The sequence below is a fragment of the Vidua chalybeata genome, chromosome 1, assembly GCF_026979565.1.
Source record: "Vidua chalybeata isolate OUT-0048 chromosome 1, bVidCha1 merged haplotype, whole genome shotgun sequence".
Classification (NCBI taxonomy): Eukaryota; Metazoa; Chordata; class Aves; order Passeriformes; family Viduidae; genus Vidua; species Vidua chalybeata.
Window position 1 is genome coordinate 3,892,287 of NC_071530.1, and position 20,516 is coordinate 3,912,802.

General features: G+C 42.2%; 1 long non-coding RNA gene across 1 annotated transcript; it reads left to right on the plus strand.

Moving 5' to 3' along the window:
* Positions 1-2,039: 2,039 nt before the first annotated feature.
* On the plus strand, positions 2,040-19,210 carry LOC128785162 (uncharacterized). Its single transcript, XR_008429781.1, has 3 exons — positions 2,040-2,207; positions 17,560-17,753; positions 18,987-19,210. It is a non-coding gene; the product is annotated as an uncharacterized LOC128785162 (long non-coding RNA).
* Positions 19,211-20,516: the final 1,306 nt, after the last annotated feature.

Below are 20,516 nucleotides of genomic sequence, written 5' to 3' on the forward strand. Positions count from 1 at the left end.
GTAATGTTCCTGTGGTTTTTTGTAGAAATGCAGAACACTTCATTGTATGTACCAGCGGAAAGTGAAAGGTATTAAAAGAAATTTAAATGTCAAATCCAGCAACTTTTTGTGAACAAAAGGTATTTTTGTAAATAGTAGGGTTGGAGAGTGGCTGATTTCTACAGGAAAAGAATTGGCTGGTATTTGTGGTGATGAACAAGAGAGTTGGTTGATCACCTTGTGTTGGAACCCTGGCTGCTGAGAATTTGAGACTTTCTGTGCTGACAGGCACTGACCCCCAAGAGAACACTGCATTGACCTGAGGCCATGGAGAAGCTTCCAAAATGGAATGACAGAACTGGGATTGTGGGGGTGGAGTTTGGATAGAAGTGTGTGACATCACAGGGTGGGAAACTCAGAGTTTAAGGGTTTAGAATACCCTTATTTAGAGCAAGATGGAGGTTTTAGGGTGGAGGCTGCTCCTTCTTCACCTTCTTCTCCATGGGTTTGGGTGGTTTTGTGAAACCTTTTTGCCAAAACATTTTTTTTTTTTCCACAGTTGTTTCTTTTTCTATTGCCTATCTCTTTTCTTCACCCCTTAGCTTGTTCAGAGGAGTTGGGGGGAGTTAAAAGCACGAGAAAGAAGCAGATGAGCCAGACCTCTGAATATACACAGGGCCATAGAATAGAAACTTACCTGGGACAGTAATTGGAAATAAAGCTCCAAGAGGGCACAGGACAGGCTGCACTGGCCTGGGGCACAAAGACAGACAGCCCTGGCCACACACAACCAGCCCCTTCTAACCCCTGACCTTTCTCTTTTCCTTGTACCAGGGTACCAAAAATGTGTGTGACATTTCCCCTGCACGGATCATGGGGGTGTGACCCAGTGTGATTTAACCCCTCAGAGCCAAGGGGGTGAATAATTCCCCTCAGGAGTTTTTCCTCAATTCACAAGCCATGCTTCTTTTGGATGCTGCCAGCTGCCTTTGCTGCCAGGACACATCACTTGCTGACTGCTAAGACCTCCACGTCCTTTCCCACAGACTATTCCCAATCACCACTATTTCCTTCATGCAGAAATCTGTTCTGGGAGGACTCATTTCATCATTTCCCCACAAACTGATGGGAAGCTGAGCAGTTTGTGGGGCCCTGGGTAGAACTTTTGGCCTCTTTTTGAAGCAGCTGAAACATTTGTCTTTCATCAGTGACTGAGGACCTCCCTGGATGCCCACAACTCTTGAAAGATCCTGGACAGCAGCCTTGCCAGGACCCCAGTCATGGGTGTGAGAGAAGCAGCACTTCTCTGAGCCCTTAAAATCTTCTACAAACTTGAAGTGTGGGTGAGCTCTGGCTTTTCTGACACCAGCTCCACGTGCCTTGGCAGCATTTCTAAATTTCTCCGTTGCACCCTGCAATCTATCACAGAGCTCCAGTCATTCAGGCCTCTTGTGTTGATGTTCTCGTGGTCTCCCTTGACCCATGTGAAGGAGCAGCAAGTGCCCAAGGGCTGGATGACCCTGGCAGCTTCTTCTCAACATCCCTGATCCAAGGCCAGGGGAAGCAGCAATTCTCCCTGGACAGGGAGGTGGTTCTTTGTCATCTGGCTCTGCTTCCAGACCCCAAGGCAGGAGCTCTGAAGTGATTTGGAGTCCTGATCAGCACTAATGTGGGCAGATAAGTGGTTTCATTGGCCACTTTCTGAAATGTCTTTGGAAAGAGAGTGAAACTGCCCTTTCAGGCCTCATGGGAGAAGCTGGAACAGATTGCCCAGTCAGCAATGGATGCCCCATCCCTGGAAACATTTGAGGTCAAGTTGAACAAGATCAGCTTGATGTGGTTGAAGATGTCCCTGATCATGTCAAGGGTGTTGGATTAAATGAGTTTTAAAGGTCCCTTCTTACCCAAACCATTCCATGATTCTGCAATGCCTACGTTCCCTGGAACTGGGACTGACCTTCCCTTGTCTAATTGTCACAGAGGTGGGTTCTCCTGTGGAACCTGGCAGTGTTTGTGAGCTTGTGTGTGTTCTTTGTGTGTGTTCTCGGTCATTTGAGGTCTTTGGAAGGAAGGACTGGGAGCTGGGCTTTGACAGTCTTTGTGGGTCCCTTCCAACTCAGGGGATTCTGTGATTCTCAGTGTATTGACAGTAAAGATGCACCTGAGTTTTTTACAGAGGTTTTCTGGATTGCTTGGTAGCATCTTGACTGACTGGACCAGAATCTGTGGTAAGCCAGATTCTTTGCTGCTTAAAAAAATCTAAATTATTGTCTGTAGCTATAGTTTCACCCTCAATTTAAATTTCCTTCGTGTCACCTCATATAAAGGATTGATCTTTGCATGTCTGCATTTTATAGATACAATTTTCTCTCCTCTGTGATTCATGTCCTTTATTCACATGAATAATTTTCTCCTTGTTCTTTATTATTTAATGCAAAGCTACTTGAAATGCTCCATTTCAAGCCTTAAATTAACCTTAGATGTGAGACATAGATTGGCAACATTGTACTAGCGAAGAATCTATTAAATAATTGACAGAGTCTTTTAAAGTGGTGCTTAATCTCCTGAAGGCTGTGACACCCCCTTCAATTTACAGAATTTGGGTTTGAGCAAAATGATGCATTTAACTTGAACTTGGCTTGTTAGTGCTGGTATGGATTAGAAAAAAAAATCCATTTCAGTTTTGCAACTGTATATTTTATTTTAAATGGACAGTAGTTTGTGCTGACTGTGAACAGGAATACAAGAAATGTTTTTGATACAGTGAAAAAAAAAAAAAGAATTAAAAGAGGGAAGTTGTTTTTGGGGTGGGTCACCTACCCTTGCTAACAGCTTTGCACCTTCATATTGCAGAGAATGAGAATCAGTTCTGGGGGTTTATTGACAGCTTTGGTTTGCTCCAATATTTTTAATTTACTACAAAGTATGTCAGAAATGTGGGAATCTCCCCAAGGTCTGTGTCACAAGAGCACAATAAAGAAATTCACTGGGTGTTTTTGCTACATTTTCTCCATCAAGCATTCCTGGTGATTCCTTAGCTGGCCTCCTGCTTTAAAGCTTTTCAAGAACTTCTTACCATGCAGTTGAGTGCCCACTGTAAGGGGCTGTTCAAATTAATTTCCATCCTCTTCATTTCTTGTTTCGCTTTGACCTGCCATGTTTTGTGCTTTTCTGCTCTCTGCATGTGAGCAAGTTTTCCACTTCTTTAAATTCTGACCTTTTCCTTCAGCCTCCTGAACTCCCTGTTGAGCCAAGCAAAAATTAATTGAATTTTCTTTATTCCTTTTTTCCCCTTTGGTCTGTGTTTTATCTGGCCTTCTAACCCAGTATTCTGTGTAGTCTTTAGCATGTTTGTAGATGTGACAGTTCCTGCTTCAGGAGCTGTTCTTCTCATCATTTTCCTGTCTAATAGCTTTGTTTCTACACTGTTTCATTTCTTCACTTTTTTTTATCTTGTGCTTTTTTTTCAGCTCTTTTCTACAGCAACCCAATTTTGTTGTGAGCACCACTGGAAAACAGCTTTTCCAGTGATTCCACTTGAACTGTTTTCCAAGCACCACTTGAATCTAAATCCAAAGTAGCATCTTTTCTATGGATTCCTGTATAGATTCTTTGAGAAGTTTTGGGGTTGCATCTCATTCTGAAGAACTGCAGACCTATTTTGGGTATAGGTGATTTAACTGCTCTCAGTCCAAAATTCGCCCTTTCTGTGCTCAGCGTTTCACTGTCATTGTCCTGATAGGGACCTAGTTCCAGTGCTAAACTGGAATTAGATTCTGGGATTCCTTGCCTCAAGGCTTCTTCCACACTTTTCCTGTAACACTTTCATGCTGTTACACTGCAAACATATATAATTCTCTAGTAATTCAAGCAGAGCACAATTTGCCTGTTTGAGGCTGCTGCAGCCCCAGCCCTGAGGGCCTGCTCTGGCATCTCCCTCCAGAGAATCTGTCATTTCATTTCCAAGATTTTCCAAGAATCATCTTGTTGCCTGTGTTTATCAGACCTACCTTCATTTAAGTGTTGAAAATCAAAGGGAGAAATGACTGGAGGAGTAAAACAATAACGGCAAGAAATTACATAAAGCTTTTCAAGGCTGAGATGTTAAGCTGACTCTTGAAAGCTGTTACACTGCTTTCCTGCTCAGGAATGCTGCTGTGAATCAGTGCTGCAAAAATTAGCCTGTCACAGTGAGACGTGAAGAAAGCATTCTTGAGGAAAAAAATACTAAAATACCTGCCACTCTCTGGATGCTTCAATATCAAGATGATTTTCTGCTGCTGTGCTGACTGAAACCAGCAGGATCTGCCTGGGCCACGCATGGTTTCAGTTTATCTTGTTGTGTATTGTTTAGTCAGTGTTGAATCACAGAATCACAGAATGGTTTGGGTTGGAAGGGACCTTAAAGCTCATCCAGTGCCATCCCCTGCCTTGGGCAAGGACACGTCCCAGTGTCCCAGGCTGCTCCAAGCCCCACCAGCCTGGCCTTGGACACTCCAGGGATGGGGCAGTCACAGCTAAGCAGGACCCCTGATGAAGCCTCACTGTCTGGAGTGGCTGGAATTCCATTGTCCTGCTCTTCAGGTGCTCCCCTGCTGACTGGAGCCCCTCTCCAGACACTGAGCATCGTCAGTTGGATGTGAGGAATGGGATGGATTGAGGCTTCCCTCTCCCAGCAAGTTCAGTTTAAAGCTGTTATTATTATTATTATTATAGCCCCTGGTTTTTTTAGACCCTATTACTAAAACAAATCCAAAGACCTGTTTTGATAACTGTCATGTTGGTTTGGATTTCTTCAGTATGCTTTGGCTAATAATTTCCTTAAGAACTGTTTTGATGCTGGATTAGAAAGCTGTTTCATTCTGTAAAAAGGAAAAGGCATGGCACCAGGCTTTTTTTTTTTTTTTTTTCCCACCATTCTTCCCTCCCCATCAGTTTAAGGAGGATTGGGAACAAAGGCCTTCAAAAACCCTTCATTTTTGCACTGCCTGGTAGCCTTGGCTGCATCTCTGTGCAGTTCTGAGTATTTCAGAATAACAAACAGCAAGCAGGTAATCACAGAAGTGCCAGCCACAGTTTGAAATACAGCATCACCATCCTTTATATAAACTGTGAGCTGTGGCATTGTTTCAATCTGGAGCTTCATCCATCTTTTTGTCTCGCTCCTCTGGTGAAGGAGGACTGGTTTAATGGGAATCTCAGCTTTCTATTACAGAAAAGTTATGAAACACAGGTAAAAATTAAATTTCTTAGAAGAAATGAAAGCAAACAATATGTACTTGCCCACCACTGAGTTTTATAATTGCAACCAAGGCCTTGAGAGGAAGCAGCTGTGTAATTTATAATATTGTTGTAGTATTTCAAGTAGGAATATGATGGATGCCTTGTTCTTCCTGAGCCCTGTTGTTAAGGAACTGCTGGAATCCTGAATCACTGTTAACTATAGCCTGTGTGTAATGACAAGTGTGTCTTTTAGGTACAATGCTGTTATTAGTTTCCTAATATCAGGTTGTCATATCCCCGTGAACACTGCATTTTAAATAGTTAAAAGCTAATTTAGTCAAAATCTCTGGGGTTTTGGATCTCAGTTTGCTCATGCAAGGTGTTAGGGAGCAGGAGGCAGAGACTGTTGTTTCACCTTAATGCTTGGAAAATAGTTAAGAACAAATGTTGGCCATGATCCTGCAGGAAATATGGAATCAATGCAGCTGCACAGTGGGGCTGTGCTTGGAGCATTCCCACAGCACCTGCAAAGAGCAGGACTTGCTGCTCTTTCTTTGTGCAACCCTTTCCTGGTAGCTGACAGCCTGGGGTTTTTTGTATTCTCCCTGGTTTTATTCCATCCTGTCTTATGGGGGACTGTCCTGATGTCTGCTGAGGCTCTCAGGGAAATCCAACCATCCCTCACAGTCCTATTTCTCCACTTTTTCACTGTTGTTTTTATTCAGCAGATTCTGATGTTGTGTCCAGTAGTTTTTCATGGTCTGTTCATCTGGCCAAACCTCAACCCAGTGCCCCAACTTCTTACAGACCTCAGCAGAAGCACTCTGAGTTTGGTGGCTCACATAATTTTCTTTTTTTATAACATTCTGCCCCTCAAAGACCCACAGAAACTTTGTGGGAAGATTTCACTGCTTCTGAATTATCTCCAGTACCAGACAACGTGGCTGCATGGAAAATCAAGAGTGTATTTTGGTATTTAAATAGGAACTGGTGCTGTTGTCAGGAAAATAATTAACTCCAATCCAGCAGTGAACCATAACATCTTTTGGCACATAGACTGAGAAATAAACAAAATGCAGAATAAATTAGAGGGACAGAACACCCGCTCTGGCTGTCAAGTTGGATTTCAAACATCCTTTTTCTCTTTTAAGGTTTTTTCCCTCAAGATACAAGATATGTTTAATACAAGAATGTGAATCACAGGAGATGTTTTCTTTTTCTGTGCATATCACTGTCAGCAGAATAAGATGTTTCCTTGTCCTCATCATACTTCTGCTGGCTTTGAGGGGATCTGTCAGGCCCCCACACTGGACTAGCCTTACTCTTACATCTCCTCTGTAAACCTTTATCCCTGAACATCACTTCTTACAGTGTCCAGTTGTTCTAACTGTGATAGAAATAAGAAATTTTGATCTGAGATTTAGGTCCTTTTTTTTGTTGTTGTTGTTGTTGTTGTTGTTGTTGTTGTTTTGTTTGTTTGTTTTGGTTTTTTTGTTTCTCCTTTCAGAGAGGTTTTTAAGAAGGAGATGGAGCAAACACCTACCTTAGTCTGAGGTCATGCATGAATTGAGACTTTCCTATAAATCCCACATGAAATAAATGCTTTAGACTTTTAGCTGTTGCTTTTCTTCCCTTTCCTTTCTTCTTTCTTGTGTCTTAAGCTACAGAGTAAAATCCTCATTAACAATTTGCTAAGGATTGTCCATGGTAAATGCTGCTGTCCTTGGAGCCTGCAAAATAAACTGTAATTTATTGATTTGATATTAATTAATTGGCACCAAAAGGTGCATCAAAACACTGTTAACAATGAACCAAAAGCCTCTACTTCCCAAAGTTTTGCCCTCAAATTTCTGAGTTCATCTCAAGCTTTTCCTCCTCCTGTGGGTTTTGAACTCAGGTATGAATTTTCATCATTATGCCAAGTTGTTGTTGCTCTGTTTGGTTTATACACAGTAACACCGAGGCATTGGCACACTGAATGTTTTTCTTCCTGGTGCCGTCCTGTTGTCTCTTTTCTAAGGAAAAGTACAGATTTCCTGCATCTTTGGGGCGTTTTATCTCAGGTAAATGCCAATGTTCCCCCACCATCTCTGCAGGGTAGCTCTTCAGTGCTCTGCATGTCTCAAGACACTCTTTTCTTCCCCTAGAATATCCAACCATTTTCTGACTATTAAAGAATTCACCTGCTGTGGTGAATTGCCTTTTTTGTTTTTTTTCCTCTCAGCAATAAGCAAACTGCAGAAGATTTTGCATCTGTCCTTAAAAAAGTTGTCTTTTTCAAAGTTGTCTTTTTGACCATCCTTTTTTTTTCCTTTTCTCTCAAGATTTGCAGCCCAGTGCATACTTCTGTTGGAATTTAAGTGTTTGCTGTCTCACTCCTCATGGTGCTTTCTGTCCTCTTCCTGAAGAAGGTCACTTTGCCAATTTACAGGGGACAGGCTGTGTAAAAACCATTTTTTTTTCCCCTCTAGGCTGGTCTGCATGATCATGGAATCCCAGAATGACAGAATGCTTGGGTTGGGTTGGGTTGGGTTGGGATGAGTTCGGTTGGGTTGGGTTGGGTCAGGGTGGGTTTAGGTTGAGTTGGTTTAGGCTGGGTTGGGTTGGATTGGGTTAAGATGAGTTGGGTTAGATTGGATTGGGTTGGGATGAGTCGGGTTGGGTTGGGTTGGGTTGGGTTGGGTTGGGTTGGATTGGATTGGATTGGGTTGGATTGGGTTGACTTGGCTTGGCTTGGCTTGGAAGAAACTTTAAATCTCATCCCATCCCACCCCCTACCATGGCAGGGACACCTCCCACTGTCCCAGGCTGCACCAAGCCCCATCCAACCTGGCCTTGGACACTTCCCAGGATCCAGGGGCAGCCACAGCTTCTCTGGGAACCTGTGCCAGGGCTTCACCACCCTTCCCTAATATCCAATCTAATCCTGCCCTCCTTCAGCTTAAAGTCATTCCCCCTTTTTTAGTCCCTACATGCCCTGGCTTTGACCTGTCTGCCTAAAATATGTTGTTTTATTGGGAATTAATATTTAAAAGGCACAAAGAGGAGGAAAAATTAGAAAGACAGCTGCATATAGGCTGTATTTATGTAAATGGATTCATTTCTAAAAACCAGGTCATGAATTAATTGAGATTTTTTTGTCTCAATTCCACATGAAATGTTTCAGATTTTTAGCTGTTGCTTTTCCCCCCTCTCATTTCTTCTGTCTTGTGTCTTAGATTAAAATCCTCACTAACAATTTGCTAAGGATTGTCCATGGTAAATGCTGCTGTCCTTGGAGCCTGCAAAATAAACTGTAATTTACTGATTTGATATTAATTAATTGACACCAAAATGTGCATCAAAACACTGGAGTGTGCCCATTTTGTTGTAAAATGGGAGACCCAGATAAGGAAGCTTTTGTTAAATACTAATGGAAAGAAATCAGAGCTTAGGCAAGGATTTTTTTTGGCTTTTATGCAGACAAGGTGCACAGAAATATGATTTATGAAAACACCAAGTAAAATATGAAGGATTTTTTAGCTCCTCACTGCAGTCTGATATTGAAACACTAGGGAGAGCTCCTGATTCATGGTTTCATTTTTCCGGAGACTTTTTTGGAGAGCTGAGCCTCCTCATGCTCTCATAACAGTAAATAAAAGAGAAACTTTTAGCAGAATATTACCTTTTACTCCATATCACAGCAAATTTGTGGCTAGTTAAAGTTGAAATGTAATTTAATACAAGAATTAACAATTTTCTCAGTAGTGAATTAACAAAATACTGATTTTACAGATCTTCATCTACTGCTTATCCAATTTTTTTTTTCTTACCAGTAACAGTTGCAGGTGTTGGGAACCCACTTAACACAACTTTTTTTGTTTTATTCCACTCTGAGAATAGCACAGGGGTTTTACTGCAATATTAGAATTTTGATAATGCATTTTTGGAATATCTTCCCTGTCGCAGTGGTCCCAACTATTCTAAATTTCCTCTGTGGTATTTGGGACCGTTTGGGTAAATGAACCACAAGCAGTAGCAGCATTTCCGTTCCTTGATTGGATGAGCAGCTCTGGCATGAATCACATTCTTGTGTGTGTACAGATCCTCTCTGGAGCCTCAAATATGCACCCCTGAGAACTCCAAACTAATTTCTTATGAGTACTTCTGCTAAAAAAAGGAATGCCTGGATGTTTGCTGAGAGCCAAGCTAAAGTCTATCTGTCCCAGGCTCCTGCAGGAATCCCATTCTTTTGTTACACAGTAATTTGAATGATTTCCAGCCCAGCAGTTTACAAATAAATTTACAACAAGTTTTCAAACTTGTTTGGGTTTGGTACCCAGGCTGTGTGACAAATTCAGTTTATTGAGAGCAGCAGAACTACAAAATAATTGGCAATGGTTAATGTTTGGATTGAGAAATAAGGCTGAAGTCAGACATAAATGTGCAGGCCTTGTGTATGTGGTCATGTGTATGTAGATGTTTTTAAGAAAAAAACATTTTGTGGTTGCTGTCCTGGCCATTTTTTTCAGCCCTCAGCATTGCTGCCATCAAAAACAAGGCAATTTTACTCTGTATTTGCACCCCAGCCCTGGAGAATGGCAAGTTCCCACATGGTCCACTAAAATATATTTAATTCACAATTAGATTAACTGACCTAGACCTTATTGCAGGTGTGAAGTTCAACTTTTGAACTTAATTCCATGTTTTGGAGTACCAAGAGAATAAAATCTTGGGGTTTAGACTAGATCTACCCAGGTCTGGTCCAGTGACAGGTGTCCCTGCCCTTGGCAGTGGAATTGGAACTAGGTAATTTTTAATGTCCCTTCCAACCCAAACCATTCTGTGATTCTATGTTTCTGTGGTATTGGATATTTCAAAAGAAGGAGCAAGCAAATCTGCAGTGCACAGGCCTGGCTAAACCTTGATTATCTTCTCAAATTTTAATGGCACCCAGCACACCTCATTTCCATTGGATGCTCTCTTCTTAACAACAGTTCTGGTGGTGAGGACCTCCATCCATGCCTTAAAAACAAAGACTCAGAGAATTTGAGTAAGGAATGAGTTTAATGAGACCCATGAAGGGCACATTACTTGAGCTGGAGTAGAACTTACAGTTCATCCCCATCTCTCCTGCACCAGCCTGGGTCAGGCAGGTTTTGCTGCACAGGTGAGCCTCAAGGAGAGGTACCTGGTTTGGACGTTAGCATTTCACCAGTCACTTTCCCCACATTTTAAGTCGGAGAAATCCTCATGGAGCTGAAGCTCCCAGTGACAGAGGCTTCCCAGGAGCTGGAGAACAACACTGCTCACGTGCTTCCAAAGAGGTGCCTGTGGCCTCTTTGTCTTCTCCTATTGTTTGTGGGTGTTCTCAAAGTTTAATCCTTTATTTATTGAGGCACGTTTCCCTCCTAATGTTTATGCATGAGCAAATCTCTATTTACTCCAGTGTGACTGAAAGGTCACAGTTGTTGCTAACATGAGTGTCGCTTCTTTTGATTGCTCTGTTTCCCGGGGTGTTTATTCCCCTCTAACAATGCTCTTCCTTTTTTTGAACAACTGCTCTCATTAGCGTGGTGTTGTTTAATGATAATGTCTAATTGTTAGAGCCTCTGCTTCCCCCTTCCAGATGTGTGGAGAGGTTTTGTTTGTGGTACGGGATTGTTCAGTGAAAACATTCACGGGAGTGGATTGGGAAATGGAGCAGGGATTGATTGCAACAGGAACATTCAATTGAAATTAGGTACAGTGAAATTGCAGGGGAAAGTAAAAATTATTTTTAATGGAGATTCTGGAGAAGAAGCAAGGCCAAATGTTTCCCCTACAGTTAACCTACAATTAAAATGTTAATTGGCCGATAAAAGCATTCATCCTCAATGATATCAAACTTGTGTTGTCTCCAATGTCAATTTTGTTCTTCCCTCCTGTAACAGACTGTCCCTGGACCTTGAACCTCTTTCAAAATTCAGAGGTATTTAAAATTTGGATTTAAAATGTATTATGCCTGAGGGCTGTTCCTACTTCACATGTTCATCTCATTTGAATGAAGACCTTAAGGTCTGCCCAACCATCAAAGGTATTGGAATTTGCTCTTCTGGAGAAACATTAAAATTTTTCACTGGGGGGAATGGAAAGGTAAAATTCCAATGGAAATTGTGTCCTGCCTTTCCAGCAGCCCTAGCGAGCATTTCTCGTCCTGTTTCCCTTCCTACTGAAGGCATGCCTTCCATATTAGAAGCCTGTTATAAATTACAAACGTCCAGAAGGAAGCTTTGAAACATTTGTGGCTCTACGATATTCCTGGGCTGTCTTTAGGATCATCACTCAAGCTTTATCAAAAATATCTACGGTCTTATGTTCATGTTTTATTGAGGGAAACTAATTATAGATACTAAAAGCTGAAGTGAAGGAGGGGGTTTTTTTTGTTGTTGTTGTTGGTTTTTTTTCCCCCTTTTTTTCTTTTTTCTCTTTTTGGTGGAGGCACCGAGCCAAGCTCCTCATACAAGGCTGCACAGTTTGTTGCCTGTGTAGGGAGCAGATGGAGGGAGTTATAGGGACTCTCTCAAGTAGAGCTGGCTGGGAATCTGTGCATCTGCTTTGTGAAAAATAGGGATGATTTGGAATACGTGTGGCTGCCAGTGTGGAGCCATAGGGCTGGTGCTGCCCTGATGGATGGGGAGAAGGCAGCTTCCTGCAGCAGCAGCAGCTTTGCTGTCCAAGACAAACTCTCAGTGATGTCAGATGCTGGTTTTGCAGCAAGATTTGAGCCCAGGAGTTGTTGACTGAACACCCCATAGAGGGGGGATAAGGAGAAGGGTGTTTGCATTTGCACCTTGGTCTAAAATGTTTGTAGCTACTTTTCCTTATTTCCCAGCTATTTGAAAGCATGCTACTAAAGCCTAAAATTTCACAGGGGCATGTAGAGACAGGACAAGAGGGAATGGCTTTAAGCTGAAGGAGTGTAGGGTTAGATGAGGATATTATTTAGAGATATTAGGAAGAAATATTAGGAAGAGATAGTAGGAAGAAATTCTTCCCTGTTAGAGTGATGAGGCCCTGGCACAGGGTGCCCAGAGAAGCTGTGGCTGCCCCATCCCTGGATGTATCCAAGACCAGGTTGGAGCACCTGGGATAGTGGGAGGTGTGTGGTCTTTCAGGTCCCTTCCAACCCAAACCATTCTGTGATTCTCTGAAAATGTCACTGAAGACCTGCTCTACCCATGATTTGGATAAATTCTGGTTCAATGTCAACTTCAGATGCTGAAGGATTTCCACAGTCCCAGTAGGAGAGATCCTGTTCCTGTGGTTTCAGCGTGACACAGTGAAGGGTCTTGCTTGGATCAACCTCACCTCTGCTTCACAAGGTTGTAAGAAGTACAGAATTACAGAATTACAGAATTGCAGAGCTGAGTCTCTGCTTGTTGGAATGACAAAGCCATTTAGGTTGGAAGGGATCTCTGGAGCTCCCTGGTCCAACCTTGGTTTCCAGCAGGATACACTTTCCAGTCAGATCATGTGGCCTGAGGATTTTATTAGCTGAGTGCTGAAAATCCTCAAGGACAGGGATTCCACAGACATTCCAGGCACCTGTCCCAGTGCTGCACCAGACTCACATTGAGAAAAGCTGTTGCTTATTCCTCCCCCAAATTCCCCTTGGTGCAGTTTGTGTCCATTGCCTCTTGTCCTTTTAGTCTGGTTTTGTCTTCCCCATAACTTTTGTCTAGACAGCTGAAGGCAGGAATTTCATTCCTTGCAATAATCTTTCTAATTTGGTGCAATTGGGACAGGAAAGGAGGATGACTGCAGCCAAAGGATCACTCATTGCAAGTTGGCCATATATTGACGGATGTTTCCCTGCTGACCCAACTCACCCCATGGAACAGATTTCATCAGCACATCCCTGTCCCCCAGGTTAATTCCTCTAAGCAACACACCCCAGAGATCAGAATTTTCCTGCCTTTCTTATTTTAACTGCTCTAAATTAGATAATTACTTAGAGCCCTGACAGATTTACAAGAGTAATTGTCTGATTTTATGATGCAGCACTGCTGAAAACAAAGATTTCTTGATTTAAATCAGGTCTTGAAAAGGAAAGTCTCGCTGGAAGTGTTTGAATAATGCCTGAAAAATACAGTTTAGCTGGACTACAGTTCCCTGAAATTCAGCTGGGCACTGGGGAAGAATCAGTTTAGATTCTGGCCTAGACAGCTCTGGGGAAGCAGCACAGGAAACTGGAGATGCTCGGAACATAAAACCCCTCAGTACCCAGAGAAGTGTAGGACAAGTGAGAGGACACAAGTAAGGAGATCCACAATAATGATTTAAAGACCTTGATCAGCCCTTTATCAGAAAGCTGAGTTCAATTTCCAACCAACTTCTTGGGGTTTTTTTTCTATTTTTCTCTCCACTTCTAGTCATTCAAAACAACTTCTTGTTCCAGCAGTATCGACCCTGGGTTGAATTTGATTCACTCTGTCCTCTTTCATTTTGACTGGCAGCATTTTTGGGCTCTCTAAACAGTAGGATACTCTAGAATAAGTGCATTTATTGGAAAACAAAATAGTAAAATACAGAATTATAGGAAATTTGTCTCTTGCCATTGTTACATTCTGCTCAAGCATTTTTCTGACTATCCTCACAACTGTAAAATGTCAAAATGGCTGTGTAAATCAAACAGCAGGGTTTTGGCTTCTCTGTCCCTTCCTGATGTGCAAGTGAGGGGTCCCAGTTACTCCCTACACGTGGCATTTTACTCCCCTTGCAATGAAATCAGCCCCCAGCTCAATGTCTTACTGTCTTTAGCACTGCTTTCCACACATCAGAAGGGATCCTGGAGCCAGGTGGGTTTATCAGAGTTATAATTTTATTGTGTTCAGTCACTTCAGAATCCCTTTTCCACAGGCATGCTGGGAGATCTAAGAATGAGCTTTCCTGCATGTCCACGAGATCTGTACCAAAACCAAATCAAGAGGGCTTTTATTCCAAGCGACCCTGAAGGCAAGATTTAAAAACTGTGTGGGTGCTGCACTCTCCCTGCAAAGTGAATCCAGTGGGTTGATGTCAGGGCCCTCTTGTCGGGACCCCAACAGTGTGGAAGTCCTTTTCCCAGCCCGACGCAGCCAAAGAAGGAGCCTGGAATGCATCCGATTGCATTTTCAAGGTTGCTTATTTTTTTCTTATCTAAAAACATTCTTTCTCTGACCTGCTGAGGTCTGTCCAGAAAGGAAACCATGGCAGTCTGCTGCGAGCCTTGGGCCGCTCCCACATTATATACTCAAAGCTATGTGTTGTATCTTTACAGTTTTGTGCCAATTCCTATCACCCATGTTAGACTGTGAATCTCTACTTTAAACCAATATAAAAGTGCCACCATCACACCAAGACATGGAGGACAAGAAGAAGGAAAAGAAGGCCAGGACACGCCCAAATTCCTCCATCTTGACCGCCTGAATTATATTCTAAAAAACCCAAAATTTCTACTTTTACACCCTGTGTTAATTCAAATATCACACCACTCAAACCCTTGTGGCTTGTAATTCCTCATACAAAGTTGGCAGTTTTTTTCCACGGGCTAAAATCGAAGCCACAGGTGTTTTTGACTTCTTGCCAAAGTCTCTGAGACCCCTGCAAGGGTCTTGAGACAGCCAGGGCAGCCAGAGGGATGTCCTGGACTCTGACATGTTGAGGACATCACAAATTCATCAGGTGGCTTAGGGGGCTGGGTGAATTTCTTCCTGCAACAGGAATCATCTGACTTGGAACAAGGTGCTGAATTTCTGGGGGGCTGAGCTAGGTTGCCTTGCCAGTGCAGGAGGAAGGTGGGATCTGGTGAGGGATTTGTGCCATCTGTTCCAGGGTAGGACCTCAAAAAGGTGGGATGAGGCACCTCCTGGAGGTGCCAGTCTCCCCATTTCCTGGAATTGGAAGCCTGGACGAATAGTTGGGATCCAATGAGATACACTGTGCTAACTGAGCAGCTGGAGCTTGCTGTCCAGCTAGGCGTGAAAATTAATGAAATTGAACCTTCTTGGCTCACATCTGAGTTTTCTTACCCATCTTTGGTCAGACCAATCAAACAAGTAAACAGGGTATTCCACTGAAAGGTGAAGGAATCCCAGAATGGTTTGGGTTGGAAGGGACCATGAAGAGCATCTCCTTCCTCCCTCTGCCATGGGTAGGGACACCTTTGGCTAGACCACAACTGGATGGATCTAGTCTAAAAAACATCAAGATTTTATCCTCTTGGCACTCCAAATAATGGATTTACCTCCAAAAGTTGAACTCCAAATGCCCTTTTTTGCTTTTTGAGCATAAAGGCGCAGATGCAAATATTTCCACAGCAAGTAAAATAAATCATAGAATCCTGTAATGGTTTGAGTTGCAAGGGATGTGAAAGATCATAATTCCAACCCCCTGCCATGGGCAGGGACAACTTCCACTATCCCAGGTTGCTCCAAACCCTGTCCAGCCTGGCCTTGGACACTTCCAGGGATCCAGGGACAGCCACAGCTTCTCTGGAGAACCTAAAGGAAGACCCAAAGCTTGTTGCAGAAATAAGAATCACAGAATCAGAGAATAAGCTGAGTTGGAAGGGATCCATCGGAATCATCAAGCCCAACTCCTGTCCCTGCACAGACACCCCAACAATCCCAGCCTGTGCCTGAGAGCATTTCCCAAACACTCCTTGAACTCTGTCAGGCTGTGACCACTTTGATGCAAGGTGCTGATATGTTTTTACTTTCAGATACTGACACTGCAGCTCTTTTGTTGCTATTTACTGTGGTGGCTCCTCTGCTGAGCCAGTGGTTTTTTCAGTACCAACCATCCCACTGCAAATTGCTATGGCAATAGAAATCAAGCACAAAAACAGTCCTGCCCAAACATGTAAAGATTTATTTACCCACATTATTGGACTGCATACTTTCTCAGGAATATTTTTGGGGTATCAGACTCAGAACAGAACGAACCGAAAAATCGTGTTTAGTATGAAATATATGGATGGCAAAATGACAGCTCCTAGATGCCCAGTTATCCCAGGAGGATTGACTTGCAGAAAATAGGTATTTCAAAAAACAAGAATCCTTTCTGTTACAACAGGGCCACTCAAACCCTGATGGTCTTATTTACTTTTTTGTAAAAAAAATCACTCCAGAGTCCGCCACACTAATGAAGGACAAGTCTGCCCTGTTAACCAACTTTGCTCCCTGCTTTCTCTGATCTGTTATTGACCATGCTGCTTAATTCCCAGGCCCTCTAGCAGAGACAAAAATCAGCTCCTTTGGGAGTGAAGACTTTGGTTCATTCCAGGATTTCTGCAATCAGTAGAGACAGATCTCTGTATCATGTGTCCTCCAATTTACATTTCAAAATGATTCCAGGAGAAAAGCTACTCTGGCCATATGTGCCAAGGACTGTCAAGTGTTTGAAAGAATTATGATTTTTTTTTAATGGAAAAGTAACAATTTCTTGTGGAAAGCTGTGCCAGGGGAGGCTTAGATGGAACAGGAGGAAGCATTTCTTTACTGGGAGAGTTTTCAGCTGTCCATTCTCCAGGGGCTTCTCTGGGACCCTGGGGTTGCTCCCTGGTGTTTGCTCCTGCATTTAGCACAGAAGGAGGATTAGGATTAAAGGGAAAAAATCCAATAAAAACCCACCAAAAACACCTCTTGGTGTTTTCAGACTTCCTAAAGCCCAAATGTTTAAACAGAAGAGCTGCCTTTTGGAAATTCTGTGCCATTGCTAAAGTGAGAATTCTTCAGAACACGCTGCTGTATTTAAGATGTGTTTCCCCAGCCCCACTTTGAGTCCTGTAATTCACCCCATATTGTCTGAGTGCCACTACTGAGCCACAGACTGAGACTTCTCTTTCCTTAAATCATACCAGAGTTATCCTTAAAATGCTTTCAGTGCATACATTTATGTGAAAATAAATAGAGCTGAATTAAGTGTGGCAGAGCACTTTCTTTCCAATTAAATCAGCCATTTAATTTATCACTGAATTTTATTCACAAACTCATATTTCAACAAGTGATTTTTCATATCATCTTTTAATTAAAGCTGATTTACATCCCTGTGGAGAATCTTAAAATGAACTACCATTATCACAAGTCCATAATCAATCACTTGTAGAGTGTTAACAGACCAGTAACTGCAGATATTTTTCCCCCAACTATTTATTAAGAAGCATTTGTTAAATTTCCTTATTTACAAGCATCTCTCTGTTTTGGCAATCAATCTCAGAATCAAACTGAGTCTAAACATTTGTAGTTTACATCAGTGATGGTGCCCTCTGTGTTTACTGGGAAGTGAATTTATACCATACTGAAGCACACTTTGGAACCAAGAGTGGAATAATTTTGTGACTCGATTTTCTGCTAGGAAACTATCTTCTGGGAGGAGCAGAGGAAGCTTTCCATGAAGACTTGAGGATGTGGAAAGTGGAAGCAGCTGGTTTGGGGTGCAACATAAAATGAGAGGACCTGCACTTACCTGGTTGAATATGCAAAGAGAGGGAAAGGTTAAATTACTGAACAACCAAAATGGTGGAGAGGTGTAAAAAGCTACTACAGAAGGTGTGGGCTCTTTTTAAATTCCTGTTTCCTAGGTCACAAATCAGGTGTCAGCTGGGATTGCTCCCTAAAACATGAAAAGATATAATTTTGATATTTTTGATTTTTGTAATATCATCAAGCTGGTGAAAGGTTTAGCCATAGAATCTTAATGTGTTGCCAAATTCTGGTTGTATCTCCTCTAACCTCAGCACTGCCAGGGCTCTTGGTAAGATTATTGTATCTTCTTTGTAGGCAACATGCAGCCAGGTGCCACCATCTCCTTTGCTGTGCTCCAGAACTAAAATATTTCTGGCTCAGACTCATTTTTGGATGCTTTATGTATCACACTGGCATCGACTGAATTTCTTTCCATTGCCTTTTTTTTTCATCACCACAATAAATTGACAGCAAAGTGAAGATGGAGGAATGAGTCTGATTCCAGGAGAAAAGCTGAGCTGGCCTTATGTGCCAGGGACTGTCAAGTGCTTGAGAGAATTATGATTATTTTAGTGAAAAAGTAACAATTTCTCGTTGAAAGCTATGCCAGGGGAGGCTTAGAGGGAACAGGAGGAAGCATTTCTTTACTGAGAGGGTTGTCAAACACTGGGAGAGGCTTCCTAGAGAGATGATTGGTGCTCCAAGACCATCAGAGTTTAAGAAGCATTTGGACAATGACCTTAACATGAGTTTTGGTCAGCCCTGGATTGGTCAGTTGGATTAGATGATCATTGTAAATCACCTTCAACTGAAATGATTCTATTCTATTCTATTCTATTCTATTCTATTCTATTCTATTCTATTCTATTCTTCTGTTCTATTCTATTCTTCTGTTCTATTCTATTCTATTCTATTCTAAATTTATACAACAATATTTTAATATAATTTGGGAATGTTTTCTTAATCACAGAATGGTTTGGATTGGAAAAGACCTTAAATTCACCCAGTTCCACCCCTGCCATGGCAGGGACACCTTCCACTATCCCAGGTTGCTCCAAGCCCTGTCCAGCCTGGCCTTGGGCACTTCAGGGACTGGGCAGCCACAGATTCTCTGGGCACCCTGTGCCAGAGCCTGCCCACCCTGACAGGGAAAAATTTCTTCCCAAAATCTAAACCTGCCCACTTCAGTTTAAAGCCATTTTTCCATGCCCTTGTTAGAAGTGTTTCTCCATCTGTCTTGTTTTTTGTGGGGTTGGGTTTTTTTTTTGGTTTTTTTTTTTTTTTTTTCTATCTGTTAATTCCTAATATCCTTATTAGGATGACATGAATTGGAAGATGATGCAGGAAAGAGACCTGAAATCTTTAGCATTCCTCCAAGTTCTGAAAATCTGTGAGAAGTGCTGTCCCCAGTGTGGGTGCAGAAGATCAAATCCATTTCCAGCCTCAGGAGATTCTGTGTGGGAGAAGAACCCCACAGATGCCCTGACAGCAGAGCTCTGACAGAGCTGAGAGAGACTCGAAGCTGAGCCTTGCTTGGAGCAGGACAGCATGGATGGAACATGTAAAAATCACAATGAATATTTTTATTTCTATTTTTTTTTTATATAACCTTGCAAACTACTCTGTTTCTCTCTTTGGGATGAAGTCAACAGAGCATGTTGAGAGTGGGCAGGAACCTCCTCTTCTCATCTCAAAACACCAAAAAAAAAAAAAAAAAACACCCCATAAAAATGAAGAAAGCATCTACCCAGGGACTGCTACTTGCATTTTCTCAGCTGTTGTAGAAGTGTGCCAAAAAGATGCTGTGCAGCCTAATTGAGGGCAATTCATTTAAAACGAGTAAAGAGTCCCGCCCCTCCAGTCAGCTGGGTGTGCTTGGAAACCAGAAACCAGAGCCTGTGTCTGCAGCTTTCCTTGGCTGCTTTCATAATTTAATGAATGAAATGATGCAGTCAAAGGCTGCAATTGTGAGCTGCTGAGTGATGCCTTGCCAAGCATACTGTAATAGTGATTAAGACACAAAAGGTGGTAAAAATGTTTATAATTACATCATGTGCAACATGGCTTAATTATTCTCTGCAGCAGCCAGAGGAAATTTCCCCTGTGAAGTGTTATTTGCTTGGATTGGAGATCCACTCTTGTTGTCTTCTTAGTAGCATATTCTGATCCCTTCAAGAAGGGATGTCAGAGAACAGTGACTCCTCCTGGGAAAATCACATTTTTAAGAAGCATTTCTGTGCCCTGATATACGAAGAAAACCATCAGTGGCATCTGTCCTGAAGCCCATGAGATGAAACATCCATTTTCCAATATTTTAATAAGGTCAGTCATTAGCAAGTCTTGCTTGGCTTGAGGGTGAAAACACCACAATATTGTTTTTCCTCCTGAACCGTGTCCTTCCATGATATATTTCCTGTCACTGCTGTTCTGCCTTGTGTTGATCTTGGCACCTTGAAAGCCAACAACAGCTTTGTTTTGCTGCTGCAAGTCCTGTAGTTGCTCTTGTCAGTAAAAGCCAGTGAGTAGTTGGTTTATTACCCACATAATGCAATAAAAGAACTGCTAATAGAGGCTCCCAGGAGTTAAGCGCTTATGGCCACGGGCAGAGAGCAGAGGAAGGTGTTTTATAACTTGTAGCTTCTTCCTGAGCTGCTGTGCAGAATATGGATCTCTAATTCCTGGGTGAGATCTGATCCTGTGACTTCTTTGTTTCTCTTTTGTTTAAGGTTGGGATTAAATGCGTGAGACGGTATTTCTTGTTCGGGTTTAGATGTTTGTTAGTTTTTGTTTATATTACAGGCTCACAAACTGTGAGTTCCAAAGAACTTCACTCTAATGAATTAAAAT